Consider the following 16,453-nt stretch of genomic DNA (forward strand, 5'->3'; position numbering starts at 1 on the left):
GTTCCAGGTTAATGACGTTGCAACACAATGCAATTTAATCTTAATGAAGAAAAAATATCTTGTGTTTTCTGCTGAGACGTAGGTTGGATATCTTTTGTTATCCCTTGAACCTATTGGAATGATATTGATTCAAAATTTTTAATCATCTAAAAATCTCTGTCCTTACTGAACTAGGATAATATTTGTGCTCCATGAGCTTTCTCCCGAACCAGTTCTATCTGTTTAATCTTGCCTTGCTATTCTTCATTGTGCACTTACCTAGGTAGTCCTCCTGTACCATATCCCTCAACCTCTTCTGCCAGATGCATTCCAAATAAAGGATGGTGACAGTGCCACCTGGCCCATGCAGCCCTCTCTAGAACAGACCAGTCTTTTGTATCTCCCTAATATAAAATCGGAAAATGCTGAAAACATTAAGCAGGTCAGCCTGCATCTGTGGGAAGCAAAATGGTCAACACTTCAGACTGATCTCCCAACGGTTTTCCATGTGCTCTGAATTTCACTATGAAGTTTCCATTAAGTTCAATATTGCATTTATTACCAACTATGTTATGCTAAAATTAGAGGATGGCCTCTATTTTTCCAATACCCTGTCAGTTCAAAAGTACACTGTATGTATTGTAAATTATTGAAGCTTTATAAAATGAGGCCTCTTTAGGGCCTAATTGACCATTCATAGGGTAATATTGTGGCTGGGATGAATAGAAATAGTAATATTAATAATTCAGATGGGAAGCTGCCAATTGGTAAGTCATTTAATTGTGACACAGTGGCACAGCTGATAGAGCTGCTGCCTCACAGCGCCGGAGACCCGGGTTTGATCCCAACTTTGTCTGCTGTTTGTGTGGAATTTACACATTCTCCCTGTAACCGCGTGGGTTTCCTCCAGGTGCTCCAGTTTCCTCTCGCATCCGAATGACGTGTGGGTTTGTAAGTTAATTCCATCTCTATAAATTGTCTCTAGGGTGAACAGAGTGGATGAGAAAGTGAGATAATGGAACAAGTGTGAAAGGATGATCGATGGTTGGCGTGGTCTTGGTGGGTCGAGGAACCTGTTTCCCATGATGTATATCTCTCTAAAATCTTGAACATTAAAAGCAATCTGTCACATAGCAACCAGGATTCACAGGACATAGCCGAGGATTCTGGAGGAACACATAGTTCATTAATGGTACCGATAAAGAATGACCAGCCTCTCGATTAAGTGGGTCCATAGAAAGCAAGTCAGCAGATATTGAGGACTTGGTGTACTGTGGTATAAGAAGCCTTGAGCAGTGTTTTGCAGATGCTGGGAACCTGAAATAAAACCAGAAAACAGTCCAGAGAGAGAGAATCTGTGGAGAAAGAGAGAGTTGGTGTTTAAAGTTGGTGTTTCATCAGAACTCATTAATGTATTAACCTTTTTCCTCCACTGAATATTTACATTTTCTAGGGTTTATCATTATAAAGTTTTTGATCTTCATGTATTTAACAACTTAATTTATCGACTCAATATGTAAATGCCTCGGGTATTGGGTTGTGAGAATGCACGTAATTTCTTAAGTTTAAATCTTTAGCAAAGATGAATGGACTTGCTATGGAGCAGTTTTCCTTTAAAAAAAAATTTTTTTTAACTTTCTGAATAGTTGGTTTAAAAGAAATATACATATCGAAAATGCTTGCCTGATCCGCTGAGTTACTCCAACATTTTGTGTCTACCTTCGATTTAAACCAGCATCTGCAGTTTTTCTCCTACACATTTAGCCATTGTTGCCGACATGTTTAAAAAAAGGACGGTGTTTTAGACAATTCAGTGTCTCCACTTACATTGATGACTAGAACTCTTTTTTTTTTTTTTTCAGCCATTGCTGTAGGGAAGTGCCATATTTTGAATAAACTAATAAAATAGGACAATGGAAACTGAGGCATTGCAGCAGCTTTAGTACTGACCCTGGAATAACTTGTATCAAGTTGTAATGATCCGATGAATCTTCAACTATAGGATAGAGGTAAATAACAGGGGTTCAGAATTATTGGAATTTTACTGGGCTGGTAGCATCACTGGATCACAGAAGAACCTCGATTCACAGGAAGTACACGGCTTCCGATGAAGAATGTAAGTGGAACCACTTCTGGAGCAGAGGAAGGAAGCTTCAAACTGTAACTTATAATGTCATAAACATGGCATATTTCATAATAAGATGATTGAATTTACCTACAAGTAGTCTTGTGTATTTTTGAGTAGTAGTTAAATTACTATCGTGGCTGTGAGAAATTATTGGAAGGTGAATGTGGATAAATAGGACACGTGAGCAAGAAACAGACGTCTGGAGGAACTCAGCAGGTCAGGTAGCATCTGTGGAGGGAAATGGGCAGACGATGTTTCGGGTCAGGACGCATTTTCAAACTGAAGGAGATCAAAAACGCGCTGTATCTGAAATATGAAAAAAATATGAAAAGAAAAAAAAAAGCTTTTATAGGGATAAAACCCAGAAAATGATGGGAATATTCAGTGGAGAGGAAAACAAAGTTAATAAATTCACAAATTATGATGAAACAATATCAACCTTAAACACAAACTCTTTCTGCACAGATGCTGCAGAACTGAGCACTGTTTTCTGCTTAGGAAAGAACTGTAGATGCTGGTTTAAATTGAAGATAAACACAAAATGCTGGAGCTACTCAGCGGGACAGGCAGCATCTCTGGAGAGAAGGAATGGGTATCGTTTCGGGCCAAGACACATCATTCTGAAGAGGGGTCTTGACCCGAAACGTCACCCATTCCTTCTCTCCAGAGATGCTGCAACCCTGAGTTAGTCCAGCGTTTTGTGTCTATCTTCTGTTTTCTGCTTCCCAGCGTCTGCAAACCCCAAGGAAAGATAGTTGGGAGAAAGAGGTGAGGGGAAGGGGTGAACCAAGAGCTGGCACGTTATAGGTGAATCCAGGTGGATAAGTTGATAGACACAAAGTGCTGAAGTAACTCAGCGAGTCAGGCAGCATCTCTGGAGACAAGGAATGGGTAATCTATCGGGTCGGAACCCTTTCAGGATGAAAGGCAGGTAAGCCAAGTTTGGGAGGGACGGGTGGAGACAGTAACCAATGCTGAAGGTGATCAGTGAAAAAGACCTAAAAGAGTCATAGAGACAAGCGTTTGGGGAGGTTAATATGAGCAACATCTGATCGAATGGAAAATCTGAAAATGTCACGTCAAATTTATACTTTGAGTATAAAGAAGGATCCTGACCAGAAACATCACCTGGCCAGTTCCTTCAGAGATACTGCCTGACCCGCTGAGTTATTCCAGCACCTTGGGTCTGTTTTTATGCTTCCTTCATTTTGCTTTGGGAATGTTATGCGTGGTTTTCCAACATCTAGTCAGCTGGCAAATCCCATGTTTGTGAGATCCACTGATCCCATTGTAGGGATTGTAACTTTGAATATGCATATCATTATTATTACTTAACCTCATTTAGTTCTGGTTCAAAGATCATCCCATCCCCACCCCTTTCTGCTTTTCATACAGGTCACTCCACGACTCCTTGGCTCAATCATCTCTTCCCACACAACCTGCCTCTCATCAGACACGAAGCACAAAATGCTGGAGTAACTCAGCAGGACAGGCAGCATCTCTGGAGAGAAGGAATGGGTGATGTTTCGGGTCGAGACCCTTCTTCAGACAGATCCTACACACCTCCTCAGACACTACCAAGCAACCACAGATGTACCACTTGTCCCTAAACCTCCTTTCTCCCTTCCATCCAGCAGCCCTTCCAAATGAGCCAAATGTTGATACCTCTCTGGATTGAAACTTTTTTAATAATTAAAAAATATAATTTAAAAGTACTTAATGGGCCCATTGGATCAATGACAATTAATAATGGACAATAAACATATCAAAAATAAAAACCATAAATTCCAAACACTACTAATTGAATTTTGTAGCATAAACAGCTGACGATTCAAATGTATCATTCAATGTCTCCTTCAAAAATGTTATTCTAATCAGCTGAAACTTGTAACGGCTAAAATAGTTTTGGAAACAAAATAGTGGTACAAAGTATTCATATTTCAGAGTAGCAAGATCTCTACAACCTACTGAATTGTATTTGTATCTTTTATCTCATGAAACTTTACTTCAAGCACAGTCTAGATCTTTCAGTTATATTTACATTTTGTGCATTAATATAGACCTAGAATTGAAGGAACTAATTATGTCCTATTGCTTGTTTGTTTTTTTAATTACATTTTGAAAAAATTGAAAAATTAATTCTTAAATTAGTTTGCACAAATTATTTTTAATAATGTGTTTCTTCTGTAATATATTTTCAAACAAGCCTCATTTGTGGACTAAAGCAACACTCCCCAGGGCTCTGCTGTTCACTGTGAAAGTCCTACTCTGGTTTGACTTCTGAACAAGGGTCTCGACCTGAAACGTCACCCATTCCTTCTCTTCAGAGATGCTGCCTGGCACGCTGAGTTACACCAATATTTTATGTCCACCTTTGACTTCCCAAAATGTTGCAATGCACTCCACGCAGCAGTAGAGCTACTACCAGAGTTCCAGAGACCTGGGTTCGATCCTAACTATGGGTGCAGCCTGTGCAGAGTGTATGTTCACGCTGTGACTCTGGGTTTTCTCCGGTTTCCTTCCACATTCCAAAGATGTGCAGGTTTGTAGGTTAATTGGCTTCTGTAAATTGCCCCGAGTGTGTAGCATGTGAAAGTGGGATAACAGAACTCGTGTATGGGTGATCAATGGTCTGCATGGACTCGGTGTGCCGAAGGACCTGTTTCCACGCTGTATCTCTAAACTATGTATAACATGTTACACTTATTTAAATTAAACTCCATTTGCCATTCCTCGGCCCACATTTTCAGCTGATCAGGATCCTGCTGTAATTTGTGACAACCTTCCTCCCTCTCCATAATGCCCAGCGCTTTTATTTGAGTAAGACTAAACTGTTTATACAGAATTTATTGATGGTGCAGATTCAGGTTAAGAATATTGCTGTTCTGAAATAATGGCATTTATAAGATTTAGTCCTGATAATTTATATTTGTTTAAGAATGTAATTTGACTGATCAACTAATAACATCCTAACGTTCCTGCAAGTTAGAGGGTGTGAACTTCAAGATATTTTATAGCTGGGGTTTTAAGAGGCGGGAAATTGAAGGTTCCAAGACAGGAATATGAAGAGCTAATTATGGGGAAAGTGGTATGACAAGTGTGATGCTGGCTGCCTAAGGCCAGAAATTTTTGGGATTGAGCTTGAGGGCTTCATGAGATGTCCAGAAATTAGTTACAGCAATGTATACATTCAATGGCTCCATGTTAACATCTCTGGTAATTTGATTGTATCCCTACAGAGCAACATATTTAGTTTTATGTCAACTGCACACTGCGGTTTAGATTTATTATTGTCACGTGTACTGATCAACCTTTTGTGGTTGAGTTTGGCACGATTGTATTCTCTAATTTTATTAGATAGCATGAAAATAAAATAACATTTTCACACTAAAAATGTTATTTTATTTCCATGCTATCTAATAAAATTAGAGAATACAATCATGCCAAACTCAACCACAAAAGGTGGAACAAAGAGAAAGATACAGAATGCATAATAGAATTCCTTTGCATTGTAGCATAACAGTTCAAGAGGGGAAAAAAAGCCATGTCCACAACAAGGTAGGTTGGGAAATCAGGACTGTAGCCCAGTTTATGGAAGGACCTTTTACAAACCTGATTGTAGAGGGGAAGAGGTTGTTCCCGAGTCTGGTGCTAAGTGGTGTCAAGTTTCTGTATCTGCCCAAATGGTGGGAAGAGAAGGACGAAGGACTGGGGCTGGGAAAGATTCTTGATTATGATGGCTGCTTTCCCAAGGCAGCGTGAAATGTAGATGGAATCAACGGTGGAGAATCTGGTCTGTGTGATGGATTGTGCTACATCCACAAATGCCTTCCCCGCCTTTGTCGTATGTACTTCCGGCGTCGCTGGTCCAATCCATACTCGTGGGTTTCACACACGTCTGTCGATGCAGATGTCGCCACCTTTACTGCCATGATTGTTCCCATGGCTAAAGTGGAAAATACTGAGTTGCTTCCTTCCTAGGTTCCATATGACCTTGCATTTATCATTTATTTAAAGGCTTTGGATAAGACTACAGGCATGGTTAATAAGTTTTGCAGATGGCACTAAATGATTGCATATTGGGTAATTACATGGAAGAAAGTTCTCTAAAAATACAGCAGCATTAGTACAGCTGGAATAGTGAAAGGCCTGGATAGAGTGGACGTGGAGAGGATGTTTCTACTAGTGGGAGAGCTCAGGACCAGAGGCCATAACCTCAGAATAAAAGGACCTTCCTTTAGTCAGAGGGTGGTGAATCTGTGAAATTCATTGCCACAGAAGGCTGCGGAGGCCATCAATGGATGTTTTAAGGTAGAGATAGATAGATTCTTGATTAGTACGGGTGTCGGGTTATGGGGAGAAGGCATGAGAATGGGGTTGAGAGGGAAAGATAGATCAGCCATGATTGAATGGCATAGACTTGATGGGCCAAATGGCCTAATCCTGCTCCTATCACATGATTCTGATCAAGTAGGTATGTGGGTTGAGAAGTGGCGAAAAATTGAATGGTTGGGACTCTGGGGAGTGATGCAAGACAGAGGGACATATAAGTACCAGTACATATTTCCCTGGAAGTGGTATCATAGGTAGACAGGGTGATAAAAAAAGGCATTTGACATGTTGGGTTTCAGTCAGGGCTTTGAGTACAGGAGTTGGGATGTTATATTGCAGTTGTACAAGACATTGGTGAGGCCGCAATTGGAGTATTGCATTAAGTTTTGGTCACCATGCTATAGGAAAGATGTTAAGCTAGAAAGAGAGCAAAGAAGATTTGTGAGGATGTTGCCAGGACTCGAGTGTTTGAGTTATGGTGAGAGGTTGGGCAGGCGAGGACTTTACTTATTGTAGTAGAGGAGATTGAGGTTACCTTACGGAGATGTATAAAATCAGAAGGGACATAGATGAGGAGAATGCATGCATTATTTCTCTGGGGGGGAATCAAGAACTAAAACATAGCACAAAAAGTAAGGAAATTTGTGTTTGGTAGATTATTTCTTTATCATATCATATCATATCATCATATACATACAACCGGAAACAGGCCTTTTCGGCCCTCCAAGTCCGTGCCGCCCAGTGATCCCCGTACATTAACACTATCCTACACCCACTAGGGACAATTTTTACATTTACCCAGCCAATTAACCTACATACCTGTACGTCTTTGGAGTGTGGGAGGAAACCGAAGATCTCGGAGTAAACCCACGCAGGTCACGGGGAGAACGTACAAACTCCTTACAGTGCAGCACCCGTAGTCAGGATTGAACCTGAGTCTCCGGCGCTGCATTCGCTGTAAAGCAGCAACTCTACCGCTGCGCCACCGTGCTTTTTGTAACAATGCTTCTTGGCAATAAATCTTATACCGTTGGAAAGCCTGTTTATTTCCCTTTTAAATGGTGCCACATTTGTAAGGAACATGCATTTGTGGGATGAGCAGCAGAGCTGAGTATATGGGTTGCGCCCATGAAAAATTTGCCAAATCTTCTCTGCCAATGCCAAACAGCTTATTCTGCCATTGGCTCTTGTTCGGTGTTGTTTGGTGGATTGGATGATTGAAGTCTGAAGAAACAAGACATATTGGCAATTTAACAATTTATTCATTTAATAAACAGGAGCCACAGTAGCGTGTGGAAGAACCAGACACAGCCATAACAGCCTGGCACCTCCTCCTCATGCTGGTCACCAGCCTGGTCACACACTGTTGTGGGATGGCATCCCATTCTTGTCAGCACCTGGGGGTACCAGAAGCTCAAAACAAGAGTCAATAGCAACAGCAGAATAAGCTGTTTGGCATTGGCAGAGATTTGGCAAATTTCTCATGGGCGCAACCCATATACTCAGCTCTGCTGCTCATCCCACAAATGCATGTTCCTTACAAATGTGGCACCATTTAAAAGGGAAATAAACAGGCTTTCCAACGGTATAAGATTTATTGCCAAGAAGCATTGTTACAACAAAGAAATAATCTACCAAACACAAATTTCCTTACTTTTTGTGCTATGTTTATATGGTATATGTTTAGGGTGAGCGGGGAAAGATTTAATAGAAATCTGAGGGCCAACATCTTCACATAGAGGGTGGTAGGTATATGGAATAATCTGCAAGAGAGTGTGGCTGAGGTAGGTACAGTAGGAACATTTAAAAGACACTTGGACAGATACATCAACAGAAAAGGCTTGGAAGGATATGGGCCAAACACAGGCAATTCGGACCAGCATAGATCTAGTGAATAATGAAAGCCCTAGGTAGAATGGATGTGGAGGATGATTCCAGTAGTAGGAGAGTTTAGGACCAGAGGGCACAGGCTCAGAATACAAGGATGTACCTTTAGAATGGAGATGAGGAGGAATTTCTTTAACCAAAGGGTGGTGAATCTGCAGAATTCATTGCCACGGATGGTGGTGGAGGCCATCATTGGGCATTTTTAAAGTGGAGATTGATAAGTTCTTGATTAGAAAGGGCGTCAAAGTTTACAAGGAGAAGGCAGGAGAATGGGGTTGAGGGGGGAAAAATAGATCAGCAAATACCAAATGGCAGAGCAGACTCGATGGGTCAAATGGGCTAATTCTGTTCCTAGGTTTTGTGATCTAAGATGGCATTTTGGTTGGCAAGCTGTATGACTTCCTCTGATAAAGTTTCTAAATCTTTCATCCATTTCTCACTTTCGATTCAGTATCAGTAACAAAAGTTCGAGGGCATATTGCATAATGTGAAGAATAATGTGAAGAATAATGAAGAATAATAAGATAGCGGAGTCAGGGGGTACGGGGAGAAGGCAGGAACGGGGTACTGATTGAGAATGATCAGCCATGATCACATTGAATGGTGGTGCTGGCTCGAAGGGACGAATGGCCTACTCCTGCACCTATTGTCTATTGTCTACTGTCTTTAATTTAGTCATGTTTTGCAACCTATTACCTGCACACAAAAAATACATTCCTTTCATTGTTACATCAAACTATCCAACAAATAGCTTTAGGCGGCTCATGGAATTATTGGAGTTACTTCATGTAACGAAATGGAAACTATAATTTGTTTAGGTTACAGTAAAAATCTGCCCATTTAACCCATGTTAAAAGCACTAGCAATTTTGTGAAGTATCTAAAATTAATTCCCTTCTCAAACCTGGCACTTTCCTTCTCTTCAAATGTTTAATAACTCCTTGTAACAACTTGTAAAAGCAGGATCATGACTCACATACCTGGTTGAATTTCTTTTGAGAAGGTTACCAAAGTATTGGACCAGGAACAGAGTATGAAGGTTAGTCACACAGACTTGGTGAAGGAATGTGACAGTCCCATACAGGAATCCGAAACTGAAGATAAGGTGTACAGAATGGAAGGCAATTTAACCTGGCTGGAAAATTAAAAACAATAGATACAGCAGGGAAACAGGTCTTTTTGCCTACCATGTCCATGCTGACCATCAACCACCCATTTACACTGATCCTACACTAATCTAAGGTCATAGGGTCATGTCATAAATGATAGGAGTAGAATTAGGCCATTTGGCCCATCAAGTCTACTCCGCCATTTAATCATGGCTGATCTAACCCCATTCTCCTGCCTCCTCGCTATAACCTCTGACACCTAGTCCATCATTATTCTCTCCACATTTTTATCAATTCCCACCACTCACCTATAAACAGGCAATTTATAGAGGCCAATTTACCTATCAAACAGCACGTCTTTGGGATGTGGAGAGATACACGGAGGAAACCCACACAGTTACAGGGAGAACATGCAAACTCCACACAGACAGCGTCTGAGTTCAGGATTGAACCCAGGTCTGTGGTGCTGTGAGGCAACGGCTCTACCAACTGCGTCACCATGTCACCCCTCAAAATTGATTGAGAGGAAGAGTCACTTGAAGACGATATTTTCCAGAGATCTCTAATTAGTAATATGGAGAATTTAAACTGATGTAAAGTGATTATTCTTGTGCTACAAAATTTAGTGCACGGTGATGGCAATTGGCAGCCTCACTGCTCCCAGTTGCTGCATATTTACAAGTTTCCTGGCATTTTTCCATCTCTTATTGTTCCCGGAACAAGCGATGTGTTCTTAAAGACTGCAAATGACATTAGCTACCTGGGCAAAAAACATAGTGCTAGGGAAACAGCACATCAGGCACCAATTATGGAGGAAATATACAAACCCCAGATTTTAACCCTGTTTCCTCTACACAGATGCTGACTATTTCCTGCATTTTCTGTTTTTATTTCAGATTTGCAGTGTCTTTTGCTTTCAAACCATTGACCATGCCTTATCTTGACAGCTGTGTGGAGTTAAATAGAAATGATCAATGTTTGTCATCATGTCACAATGGAGGCTTTGTGATTAGGGGGAAGAACAATCTGAAGAAAGGTCCTGATCTGAAATGTTGTCTGTCCATTTCTTCCACACTTGCCGCTTAACCCGCTGAGTTCCTGCAGAACTTTGTGATTTGCTCACGATTCCAACAACTGCAGTTCCTTTTCACCTAGGTTTCCCCTCTCTTGGTTCACCACCAATCCCCTTCCCCACTGGTTCTTTCTGCCATCATCCCTCCTATATCTGGTTTCACTGATCACCTTCTACCCTCTCACTGTCCTTCCCCCTCCCGCCCCCAACACAGCACCACCTATTTTTTTCCCCCTTTTGTCTCCACCTCTCACCACCAGCCTCTGTCTCAACACTCCCCTGTCCACCTCCCCCTCCCCCAGTCCCCTGCCCCACAATGTGGTTCCACCTATCACTTATCATCATTTACTTCACCCCTCCCCTCACCTCTTTATACTGGCTATTTCCCCTCTACACTTTCAGTCCTGATGCAGGGTCTCGACCCAAAACATTGACCATCCCTCTGCATCCACAGATGCTGCCTGATCTGCTGAGATCCCCCCCAGCATTTTGTCTTTCCCTAATTCCTTCAATATCAGGCTACATTCAAGAGGGAATCATAATGCTTTAGCTTTTGGAATAATGGATCGTTTTAAACTTGATGATCTTTATGTGCCAGTTGTAAAGTTGGAGGAAGTGCATGGTCAAAGTATAACACAATGTGCTCAGAAATCTGCATATCCTAATGTGCATGTCTTGATATCCTACATAAGCCACACCCAGGATGTAAATATGTAAATTCTAGTAAAAATAGTACTGCGGAAAGTTGACAAAAACCGTATTTGTAATTCAATATCTGGCAATACTCTAAATAAGGAAACGTACCTTGGGGCAGTAAGGAGTTTTGAATTTGTGCAAAGAAACTGTCCATCTTGCAGAGCAGGATCTTTTTTCCCCAGTGTGGAAATGATGAGGACTGGGGGGCATAGCTAAAATGTGAGAGCAGACGGTTTTTGCAGATGTGCGGGGCAAGCTTTTTTGCACAGAGTGGTGGGTGCCTGGAATGCACGCCTGGGGCGGTGGTGGACGCAGATATGATAGTGGTTTCTCGATGCGCACATGGATATGCAGGGATTGGAGGGATATTGCGAGAGTGAGGACTGGAGGGATATTGCGTGGCAGGGATATTGTGGGCCGAATGGTCTGTTCCTGTGCTGTACGTTTTTCTGTGTTCTATGTAATGACAAAATACCATTCCATTGTAAACACCAGTCTGAAGAAGGGTCCCCACCCGAAACATTGTCTGTCCATTTCCTTCCACAGATGCTGCTTGGTCCACTGAGTTCCTCTAGCAGTTAGTTTATTTTTTTTGTAAACACTTCTCTGGTTCACCAGAATCCTGTGGGAAAACTGTAGTCCTCGCCCAGTCTAGCCTGTGTGCCACTGTAGATCCCGTGAGGCTGACCTTGTATCTGAACTGTGGGCACTCATTTGAATCACTGCTTCATGTTATTTAAGATGACAGTTCCTCATCACCTTCTCTGGAGCAATCAGGACAAATGCCGGGCATGGCTACAACTTTCCATCAATGAAAATTCCCAAGTGACCCCCATTGCAATTACATGGATTGCTGTTATTTCAATTAAGTTTATTATAGCCATTCATGGCTATTTCCTTACCTGACCTGACCTATCTACATTTATCCAGCTGCATCGAAGTAACTGACTCTAATTGACTTCCAATTCAGGGGCAATTGGGAATGAACAATAAACGCTGGCATTGTCAGTAAAGACTGCATCCCGTAAGTGCGTAAATATGAAAAAAACCTGGATGATTTTCAAACATCAGAAACTTCTCCAATTTGAGATTCATTTCAGGGTCATGAAAGCTATGTCATACTTCATGTGACTATGCTGTCACAGAGGATCTTTGGGTGAGTATATATCAAGCACTGAGTTTATCTCATCTTTCAAGAGGGCATTGCAGATCTCTGAGACCAGTTCAAAATTCAGAGGAGAGGTGATCTGTTTTGCGAAGATCCAATGAAAGGTAGTGTAAAGTTCTAACCATCATTCCACCTCCTTGCTGATGTATCAACCCGCTTTATTTAAATTTCTCAAGGGCCCCTTTGCATTTAAGTTGAACGGTTTTGCCTTTAGATATGTGTTATGTGGCCTTGGCTGAAGCTTATCCCTTGAATCTATCGAAAAGATTAGATAGAAATGTGCAAGAAAAGTAAGAGGTGCCTTGGGAATGTAGAACCTGGAATTTCGTTACGGGAAACCAATCTTCGGAAACCATTCACAACCAGATAGTGAATTGTAATCAATTTCAGTGGATTTGTCAAGAAAGATCGGTTTATTTGTAAAGCCAAGATGTATCGTGAATCTGGTCATAATTTTTATACTATATATATATATATGGTATGTAAAAATTAAGAACTGCAATGGTTTATTATTGTCATGAGTACAGAGATGTGAATGTTTTTTCGTGTGCTATCCAGACATCACACAATACATCAGGTAGTACAAAAGAAAAAATAAACAGTACAGTATACAATGTTACAGTTATAAAGAAAGCGCAGATGTATCGCAGAGGGCAGCACAGTGGTAGTGTTGTGCATTAGAGCGCCAGAGACCCGGGTTCGATCCTGACCACAGGCGCTGTCTGTATGGAGTTTGTACATTCTCCCTGTGACCGCATGGGTTTCTCCGGGTGCTTCGGTGTCCTCCCACACTCCAAAGACGTACAGGTTTGTAGGTTAATTGGCTTCTGTAAATTGTCTCTAGTGCGTAGGATAGTGTTAGTGTATGGGGTGATTCCTGACCGGTGCGGACTCGGTGGGTCAAAGGGCTTGTCTCCACGCTGTATCTAAAACAAACATTGGGCTGGGGCTATAACGAGGTGGGTTGGTAGACCAGGAATCCATCCTTGGTATACAAGAAGCTCATTGAGGAGGCTGATAACAGGGAAGAAGCTGGTCTTGAATCTGGTAGTATGTGCTTTTAAGCTTTTGTATCATCTTCCCGACAGGAGAGAGCAGAAGAGGGAATGACCGGGGATGCGAGTGGGTCTTGATTATTTTGGTTGCACTGGGTTGCATTGCGCTCTGCAGATTCTTGGGCAGAGGAGTTGCCCAACCAAGCTGCGGTGCAATCCTATGAAAGCTATGCACTCCATAGCTTTGCATGGTGCATCTGTAGAAATTGCTGAGTACTGGGAATATGCCAAATGTCCTTACTTTTCTGAGGAAGTAGAGGAGTTTCCTGGCCATTCATCAATACTGTTGGACTAGGTCAACTTGTGATGATAGTAACCCTCAATAATTTGACTATCTTCATTTCAGTGCCATTGAAGCAGACAGAGGTATGTATTCCACCCCACTCCTGAAGTCGATGACTAGCTCCTCCATTTTGCTGACATAGAGGGAGAGGTTGTTATCGTGACACCATGTTACTAAGCTCCCTATCTCCTTTCTGTATGACGTCTCACCATTGTTTAACCGTGTCAAGCTTTTTAAGCTTGACAGAGCAAACATCAATTTTGGCAGGTTCGAAAACAAATGGACAGTAGCATTAGATGGATTCAGCCTTCCATGATAGCAATGGTTTAAGTGTAATATGTGGTCAGCGTTCTTGAGATAGAACACAGAACGGTACGTTTGCAGGAACAGGCCCTTCGGCCCACAATAGCTGTGCCGAACATGATGCCAAAATAAACTAATCTCATCTGCCAGCACATGATCTGAAGGGGAATACCCCTTCATTCCCTGTGACTGAAATGTACTCAAGAGAACATTTTAAATTAGTACTTAGCAATGCCAAACTAGAAAGGGGGCAGGTTCTAGATTTTAGGAAATTATGTCAAATAGGAGCGACCAGTTTGCTGACAATAATAATAATTTGAACAGTTTTAGCTGGGAATATTTCAAAGGTATATTCATTCTTCTTAACTTTTACCAGAGTATGCTGCGAAGAATTGTAGTAAAACTAAACTGGAAGCCACTACTTGATGGTGTCAAGGATACAATAATAAAGGCAAACCTTTTAATTCCAAGGGATGTGGACCTCCCAAATCTAAAACACCTGGATTTTAAGGACTGTACCAAATAGAAAGCACATGTCAAATTTAGGGAGCACAATACAATGCGGAAAGTGTAAGTTAAATTAAACATGGAAATGGGCAATCAAAGATGGTTTAAAAAATAGGTAAAATATCAAATAAGCAAAAAGTATTTCACAAACAGCACAAGACAATAGAAAATAGAAGGACAATAGAAAAATTAGTTTTTTTCGGGATCACAAAGATAATTTGAGTTTAGAAGTCGTAGGTATGGTTCAAAATGATGACCATATCTTTCAAAAAGAAGGGAATAACATAATGAGGGGAATTGTGGTTAAGAATTTAGAGTGAAATTCAAGGTATGATAAAATAGAAGAGAAATGTTTGGGATGGTGGGAAGGCAAGAGGGAAAGTGAAGAGGAGTTGCAAGGGAATGTGCAGTGTGAGAAGGAATGATAACATTATGTGGTTTGGCAAGGGCCTTTTTCTGATCTGCATGGCTGTACGATTCTATGAATGGATAATGATGGATATCAGTGAGCCGTTGAGGGAAAGCATTGTTTGAACTGTGCTCGACTGATGGTTTCACAATGAAGGTGGAGTTATTACAGAATGTGATCCATTGAAGGTGGTGGTTGGTAGGGTCGACATTGGGAACCTAAGCAGTCCAGATGAAGGATCCTGACCCAAAACATCGACTGTCCATTTCCCGCCACAAATATTGCTCGACCTGATGAGTTCCTCCACCAGTTTGTTGGAACCTATCCTTGCCTGATGGTAGGGTAGACATTGTGAACCTATCCTTGTCTTGGATGGGGAAGGCTTTGAGTGAGAGCAGAAAATAGAATGGAGATGGTTGAGAGCCCTGTTAACTATGATGGAGGGGAAATTATGATGGGTGTAGAAGATGTTTTTATGAGTCCGGTAGCTGTTTCTTGGCCTTCCATTTTGGCATCATACATTTTAATGATTCTATGACTATGCGATCAAGGTGGCATTCCTTTAGAAACATTATTTTACCACACCTGGATAACCAAACTTTTTTTGAACTGGTCATGCTTAAATCAGACTTGCAAAGGCACAATGACCACAATGGAGTAACTCAGCAGATCAGGCTGCATCTCTGGAGAATATGGATAGGTGATGTTTCATGTCACAACTTCTTCAGTCTCCAGTGCTGAGTTACTCCAGCACTCTGTGTCCTTTGTGCAAACTAGCACCTGCAGTTCCTTATTTCTACTTCCACACTTGCAGTACACTTATCTGCAGATTGCAATACTTGGGGCCATCTAACAGTAGACAGTTTTTAGACACAAAATGCTAGAGTAACTCAGAGAATAGTCTGAATATGGGTCTCGACCCAAAACATCACCCATTCCTTCTCTCCAGAGAGGTCTGTCCCGCTGAGTTACTCCAGAACTTTGTGTCTTACCATCGGTGTAAACCAGCATCCATAGTTCCTTCCTACACAAAGAATAATCATGTATCGTTAAATTAGTTCACTTTAGAGAAAGAACATGGAAACATACCCTTCGCCCCACCAAGTCCATGCTGACCATCGACCCAGAGTGTTTTATTGTCACATGTCCCAGATAGAACAATGAAATTCTTACTTGCAGCAGCACAACAGAATATGTAAACAGAATACACTGTAAATAAAATAAACGAGAAAAAAAAGTTGTGTGTATATAACACATACACACATATACATACATATATGTGTATGTGTGTATATACACATATATGTATGTATATGTGTGAATATACAAACATATGTGTGCATATACATATATATAAATACACACATATATACAGTAGACACAAAAATCTGGAGTAACTCAGCTTACTGAGGCAGCATCTCTGGAGAGAAAGAATGGGTCATTCATATCTATACACAGACATACATATTTATAGATACATAAACAGATATGTATGTAGACATATATACATACAGACGCACATACGC

This window comes from Rhinoraja longicauda, chromosome 30, assembly GCF_053455715.1.
Source record: "Rhinoraja longicauda isolate Sanriku21f chromosome 30, sRhiLon1.1, whole genome shotgun sequence".
Taxonomy (NCBI): domain Eukaryota; kingdom Metazoa; phylum Chordata; class Chondrichthyes; order Rajiformes; family Arhynchobatidae; genus Rhinoraja; species Rhinoraja longicauda.